Source organism: Paralichthys olivaceus, chromosome 19 (genome assembly GCF_024713975.1).
Source record: "Paralichthys olivaceus isolate ysfri-2021 chromosome 19, ASM2471397v2, whole genome shotgun sequence".
NCBI classification, from domain to species: domain Eukaryota; kingdom Metazoa; phylum Chordata; class Actinopteri; order Pleuronectiformes; family Paralichthyidae; genus Paralichthys; species Paralichthys olivaceus.
Window position 1 is genome coordinate 59,763 of NC_091111.1, and position 8,078 is coordinate 67,840.

The following is an 8,078-nucleotide window of genomic DNA, read 5'->3' on the forward strand; positions in this document are numbered from 1 at the left end:
GAGTTTTCAAAATAAAGCATTGTGTATTGTTGAAGTAAAAAATTCATTTTTACTTTTTTACTTATGTACTTGAGTACATTTCAGAGCCTGTACTTTCTTACTTTTACTAGAGTAAAGTAGTTGTATCAGTACTTTTACTTTTACCAGAGTCTTTTTTTACTCAAGTATCTGTACTTCTACTTAAGTAAAGAATTTGAGTAATTTTGCCACCTCTGCCTAAAACCCCAAAAAGATCCTGTTAGTTACTTTACTCCTAGGCTAAAGGCTAAAATTGTCTTTTTTTCTCCAATTTAGATTAAAGCTGGAAAAAAAAGTTGGAGACTAAATCTTCATCTTTATAGCCACCCAATAAATATGACATTTCTGGTCTTTCAGGTTTATATATAAAATGTCACATTCTTAGCTGAGCTTGGCCAAAACATTTTCCTCATGAGAGCCACCCTATGGAAATGACCCCCCAGATGAACTTGAGGAGATGAATTTTATGTTTATTCAGTGGAGACCTGTAGCTTGAAATCCTCTTCTCTTTTGTTTATTTCCTGTTAGGGCAGGGTGGGCTGCAAAAAACGAGGTTAAACAAATCCAGCAGGATTTGGACAACTCAACATAATGTCACATCCAGGATCAGACAAAACAGAGATGATTCTGAGATAGCCTTACAAAACACGTCGACATGAGACTAGAGACTGAGATTGGAACGTTGTAAAGCTTGTGTTCAGAGCCCCATCTGGATATTTTCAGTGAGGCACATAGATGTTTGAAATAGAGACATGAGAATGTCCATGATCTAAATGTCTAAACCTTATTTGGATCTGTTTCCACCCAAAACAGTCACAAAAGTATTAAATTGACCACTGAACACCCCAGATAAGGTTTGTTCTGCTCTCAGCCTCTCCTCCGTGTGAACTGTCATCTCACAACTCATTTAGTAATCAGACAGCTGGAACAACAGACCCTGCTATGCTAACTATACAAGATTGCAGGAAATACTTTGTCAAACTCTCTGAGGGAAAGGTTTGGGGTGCTGTGAAGCTCATGGTATCCTGCTGGTATGCTGCTGACACTTACAAATATACACGCAAATATTTGACATAGTTCAATGATTCCAGTCAGGAGCAGCCTGTGGACAAAAGGTCCTGAATGCTAATAAACATGAAGAAGCACTGAGCACTCTGTCTCTCTGCCCCCATTTATTAATTAATTATGTTAATATACTATGATATAACAATAACAGGTGACAAGGCCTTACATCTATAAGTATCCGCACATACATATACAGATCAGAAAATACTGTGACTTGCATGCTGTGTCCAAAAACTTCTGAATTTAAGAAGATATCTCTCTATATATACAATAGTGATTTTTATTAATGATTTTTCTGTATATTGTGCTTTATATATACTGTATTTTTTCATTTACCAATACCAGTACACATTTTAGAGACATTACAGTAGTAACAGCTCTACACTGTGTTTGCTTGATAGTAGAGACATCAAGAGGAGTTTGTGCTTCAGAGACTCGCTGGGAAACAGTGAACCTCTCAGTTGGATTGATCTCTGCTGTCATCTACAGCCCTGGAGAAGCCAGAGATAACAAACACAGAACGTTATTTAAACTTGGACAGCATTTTTTTGTGTCCCAGATGAGTAGGCTGAGGTAGACATGGAGAGGGAGTTCTCAGTCTGAATGATTGATTTCATTTCAACATTACATTTCTATTGCTGTCTTAATTTCTACTTTGTTTTCATTTTTTGTTGTTTTTATTTTTTCAAATTTGAAATGTTCTATCTGTTACAGCGAAGACACAAATAGGACAGGATAGTAACACTTGTGCTAACTGAGCTGAGACTTGACTGGCTAGTTGCAGTCAACAATTATGTAATACTGAACACCCTATGTTACATTTCCTCAGTGATGGACTCTAATATCGGTGTATGTCTCAAACTGAGATCAGGTTGTTTTCTGGGAAAAACACTAATGGCATCTCTAGTATGTGCGTCTGTGACACTGTACCAAGTGTTTGGAGACTGAATATAATCGTATACAATGAAATAATGACTACTTCAACAAAAATTATTACCACATACTACCACACAAACACCGTTGCTTAAAATGTGAGCTCACAGTTCTCTTGTGTGTCAGAATATTGTTAAAATAATACTTTGTGTGGGGGTCGTGTCTTTTTCAAATGTGCCGGTCTCCATCTCTGAGCGATATTGATTGGAGCACTGGACCTAAAGGGACCAGACTAACGTCACACTGCCAGAATCACAGCCAGATATCTCAAGTTGTCACAATAACACAGACACAAATAACATGCCACTTCCACCATGAACTGTGGTGGCAGTCACACATGAGTGAGTGATGAGATGTCATGCGCCCATGGGATTTTTTTTAATGAGCTCCATGTAGGCCCAGAGTGAACCACAAGCAGGGTCATGTGAACAATCATCCACAGGATTTTGCATCTATATACAACAAGTAGGTTAATGACTGGACCAGTGAGGCTCTTATGGGTACCACACATTTAAGTGAAACATGGACTTATCCTCTGGGTCCATTAAGAATTTCATGTGTTTCATGTGTTTTACGCAGAATTTACAAGAAGTCATACGGCTTCTTGTGAAAAAAAAAGAAGTGATAGGGCTTCTTGTAAATTTTGCAAGGGCTCCATGTCAATGTCTAGGCATTCAAAGAAACCACAACATCCCTTAGTTCCACTTCCCATAAAGATAGATAGATTACTTTATTCATCCCCGGAGGGAAATTAAGTCGTGATAGCAGCTTGTGTATCAGAACACAACAAAACACAATACAATAGAACACAACACAATACAATAGAACAAAACAAAACATTGAGGTAAAAAGAACAAAAACAGAAACACAAGATGAATAGGCAGACAAGTAGTGCAGTGGCAATATGATGGTAATAGTAATGATGATATGATGGTAATGTTATTGTTAGATAGTATATAAGAATAGTAGTACAGTATATATATATATATATATATATATATATATATATATAGTATACAATATAACATAATATATATTTATATAGATAGTAATTATACCAATATAATAGCAGTATATAGTAATAATGGCAGCAACAGTATATATAATAATAATAATAGTAATAGCAGTAGTAATAATATAATAATAATAACATGTACACATGTATAAATATGTGTATATAGACTTATATATACGAAGAATATACAGAGAATATACACAGTATGATATAATATGATATGATATATAGTATATAGTAGGGTATAAATATAAGTACTTGACTATACAATATACTATCAGTGTAAGAATATGTAGACTGGGTGTGTGAAAGACAATATTGTTGTATAAAATGGTCTGTAATATCAAAATGGTTTAAATTAACACATATCACAGAAGTAAATGTTCCAGTATATGGGGCGTAGTGTAGTACAGGGTACATGGTGCAAGGGTGATAGGTATATTAGTGCAGTTCTGTGATGGTGGCTCTGACAGAGGTAGATGAGTTATAGAGTCTTATTGCGGTTGGAATGAACGATTTCCTGTATCGCTCCTTAGAGCAGCGGGGTTGGATGAGCCTGTGGCTAAAGCTGCTCTTTAGCTTGTCCAGTGTTTTGTGGAGGGGGTGAGAGGGATTGTCCATGATTGCCAGCAGTTTTGCCAGCATCCTGTTCTCCACCACCTCCTCCATGGTGACAAGCTTAGAGCCAACCACAGACTCTGCTTTCCTTATGATTTTGTTCAGTCTGTTGGCATCCTTTGTCCTGATGCCCGCACCCCAGGACACCACAGCAAAGAAGATGGTGCTCGCCACAACAGACTGATAGAACATCTGCAGCATCTTGTTGCAGACATTGAAGGACCCGAGCCTCCTCAGGAAGTAAAGCCGGCTCAGGCCCGTCTTGTAGACGGAATGAAGCAAGAGCTGGATTAGTGGAATTACTTTCACAGATACATTGGAATTTACATTACTGGTGGTTTGTGCACATGGCACAGATGAAAAAAACACTTAAACGTGGTCAATGAAGATGCAAGTCATGTTTATTTATAGCTTGCTGGCTTCAGAAACTATCCAGTCTCAGCTCCGAAGATGACGAGAAACAGATGAAGTTGATTAAATATTTTGGAACGCTAAACAGTCATGACCATGAAAGACCCATTGGAAAATAAAAGACTTGTGTGGGATATAACAAATCAGCCTTTTCAGATCAGTGGCAGGTTATTTTTGGAGAGACGATGCTTCTGTTAAGTGTTGATTTCCACACACCAACTTCTTACTCACATCCGTTGTGCCATTAGCCCACAGTGGGTCCAAGCAGAAGTGATCTAAGATTCAAGGGTTTATTGTCATATGCACAACAATTACATTCAGCAGTTGCTGGCAATGAAATGCTCCCCTCTAGCCATGCTCAGAAATTACACAAGAAAAAAATACAACTAAAAATAGAATATAAAATATAAAAAATCGTCGGCCAGATGGCAGCAGGCAGGACAGTTAATGGTTTGGGTGCTGGGGTCTTTAACGATCTGGTTGCTCTTCTTCCTACACCGCTAAGTGTAGCGGTCCTCCATGGATGGCAGCTCTGTCCTGGCAATACACTGAGCAGACTTCACCACTCTCTGTAGAGCCTTGCAGTTCAGGGCGATGCAGCTGCCATACCAGGCGGTGATGCAGCCAGTCAGAATACTCTCAATGGTGCACCTGTAAAAGTTGCAGAGAATCCTTGGGCCCATGTTGAGCCTCCGCAGCCTGCAGAGGAAGAAGAGCCGCTGTCATTATTCAGCTGTTAGAGTGATGCCTTCCTGGCTGGCTGGGTTCTCATGTGTTTACTGCTCCAGCTTCCTGTCTGCACCTGAACACAGCCAGGAAGAACGTTGACAAACTTTGACAGATTCAGAAAAGACATATTGTAGAAAAGAACAGAGAACATCAATGGAGACAATGTTGCTGATTTTGACCGAATGACAACTTGTTTTCACTGGGTTGTTTCTTCAAACACCTGAACTGACTCAGGTTTCTGTTTGCCTGTACTGATGATTCACTACAGTGTGAATATTTGCTCCTCTTTCAGGAGCAGAGGCAGAGAATTATGTCTGAGTTGAGGGTTGGCCATATCCTGGTCTGTAACCATCATACATGAGCAAATACCTTGATACCTCACAGTATCATAAGGTACTGTGCACTCAAACTGGTCTCAATCTTTTGTACCTTTTTATACCACATCAAGAATTAAATTTTTTTAAACAATGAAATTTAATTCTAAGCAAGTTGTATTAGCTCTCCCATGCATATTTTATAATTTGAGTCAACTTACTAGCTTCATGTGGAGCTAGTTATTGAAGTTCAAAAGCAAAAATGACAGCTAACTGGTTAATACTAGTAAAATGATATTTTTTCGTTATCGATAAGTTTAGCTAACGCTAAGAATGCATTTTTTTTTACAATATCCAATGTGCATGTGATTGTATTTGGTAGAAATATCCACCAAACATGCAGCTATTGTTTGCAAAATATCCACTTTAGACACTGAACAGCACTCCTTCAGCCTTTTCTACTTCCACCCTGTTATTTTCTACTATTTATCATACTTTCTGTGTGCTGTAGGTAGAATGCCAACAATTAAGTAGCACTAATGGGTTTTACACACACACACAGCCTATCCTGTAATATAAAAATGTACTTGTACTATCCTGTTCCGGCCAATGCAGTATGAACGACAACAGATCACTGGAAGAGTCATTTCTAGAGTGAGACTACATTGTTCATGTACTGAATGTTCTGTGCTGAGGCCAAACAATTGCACATGATTTGTCCTTATGGTCAGAAATATACCTAAAAAAACAGGTTTGACACATGGTTTACTGCAACATACTGAAGACTGAGGTCGAGAGTGTAGGCAGTGAATTTCCACTTTAATAGACTGGGTTGGGACATGACGCCCTAGCTTGCCCAGGAATGTAGAGGAGGGATGTTTGGTGTGTTGGTGTTCACCTGTTGGAACATGACTGTGTGTGCACATTATTTCCAAAACCAGGTATGAAAGCATGAATTGGTATCAGATAAAGATTCAGGTTGCATGACTGCAACACAGGGGCACCAGCACACTCTGGTTCTTGTTGAGGCATATGGGATGGGCGTCAGGTATGTGTGGGAATTCAGAAGGAGCTTTTCAAAGGAAGTGAGAACACACTGTACCTTTATGATGGGATAAAGGGCTTGCCAGTCTGAGCTGAGATGACCTCAGCTGATAAACCTGATTAATCCTGTTTCAGAAAAAAACTGTAAGAGGATAAAGCAAAACAACTGACTCTAAATAAGAGGGTATATTAACATCAAAAGAAGCACTGAGCATTCCTCAGCCAATGACGCAGCAAAAAGAAAAGAAAAAGAAAGAACATAAATAATGGTAATGCCTGTTTGTTGTAACAAGTTTCATTCAGCTTTATTTTCACATTTCCTCATCATTTCTAACATTGTTGTCAACAATTTAAGATTATGGAACTATTGTGACATCTTAAGTGGGGCAGGTAAACATGAACAGTAAAATTAGTTTTATTTTATAATTTTATCATTTATTCCTTAACTCTAAAAATTCTAACCAGATCCTAACCATGGTGCTGGTCCAGAATGCCTCCTTGATTGAGGCCAGCACACTCGTCAAGGTAGGGAGTAACAATGTCATTAACATGTGCCGGAACATGCATCACATACTGATTGGGAACTGGCAGCAACCCACAGAACATGAATCACTGATCATCAATGACGCTATCATCAGTTCTCCCAAATCTGTGTCACAGGTATTGTCTGGTGAAGCATCAAACACTAATCCTAACTGTTCATTTTAATTGTTACAGATTAGATTTGAACTTTGACCTGGTTAAATGATTCATAGCTTCTTGGCATGCAGGTAAAGGGTATGCACATGTTCCTTCTTAGTTTATTGAGAGAGTAAACTGTACTGTGTGACTGACTGTGCAGACACACATTCAGACAGAGATGACACCTGTGTTTGCAGTGGGTGCGCCATATTTGTCCTAGCGCCTGTTGGAGTTTGTTATCTTTATTGAACATTGAGGTTGGGAACGCTGTGAGTTGCTGTGAAAGCAAACCACTTCATCACCTACTCCCTCTATGACTCATTGGACCCACTGCAGTTGCCTACAGGCCAAATAGGTCAACTGCAGATGCCATCTCCCTCACCCTTCCTACTGCCCTCACCCACCTGGACCAGAGGTACACATGTGAGAATGCTGTTTATTGACTATAGTTCAGAGTTCAATACCATCGTGCCCCTGAAGCTCGTCACCAAGCATGGAGACCTTGGGCTCAACACCAGTGTGGATAGGCAGCACCACATTCTCCGAATGACTCTCAGCACCAGCGCCCCCCAGGGCTGCCTGCTCAGTCCTCTCCTGTACTCCCTGTTCACTCATGACTGCGTGGCCACCCACAGCTTCAAAACCATCATTAAATTTGCTGATGACACACAGGAAGAGACAGGGAGTTAAACACGCCCCCCTCTCCATCAACAGGATTATGTTGGAGAGAGTCAGCAGTTTCAGGTTCCTCTGGGTTCACATCACCTGACCTGGACGGCCAGGCTCAACATGGGCCCAAGGATTCTCTGCAACTTTTACAGGTGCACCATTGAGAGTATTCTGACTGGCTGCATCACCGCCTGGTATGGCAGCTGCATCGCCCTGAACTGCAAGGCTCTACAGAGAGTGGTGAAGTCTGCTCAGTGTATTACCAGGACAGAGCTGCCATCCATGGAGGACAGCTACACCCAGAGAGCAACCAGATCGTTAAAGACCCCAGCACCCAAACCATTAACTGTCCTGCCTGCTGCCATCTGGCCGACAATTTTTTATATTCTATTTTTATTTGTATTTTTTTCTTGTGTAATTTCTGAGCAAGGCTAGAGGGGAGCATTTCATTGCCAGCAACTGCTGAATGTAATTGTTGTGCATATGACAATAAACCCTTGAATCTTGAATCACTTCTGCTTGGACCCACTGTGGGCTAATGGCACAACGGATGTGAGTAAGAAGTTGGTGTGTGGAAATCA

General features: G+C 40.0%; 1 long non-coding RNA gene across 1 annotated transcript; it reads right to left on the reverse strand.

Annotated features, from left to right (window-relative positions):
- Positions 1-4,336: 4,336 nt before the first annotated feature.
- Positions 4,337-7,853, reverse strand: LOC138405662 (uncharacterized). The gene is made up of 2 exons (XR_011239464.1): positions 5,883-7,853; positions 4,337-4,862 (listed from the first exon to the last, which is right to left on the reverse strand). It is a non-coding gene; the product is annotated as an uncharacterized lncRNA (long non-coding RNA).
- Positions 7,854-8,078: the final 225 nt, after the last annotated feature.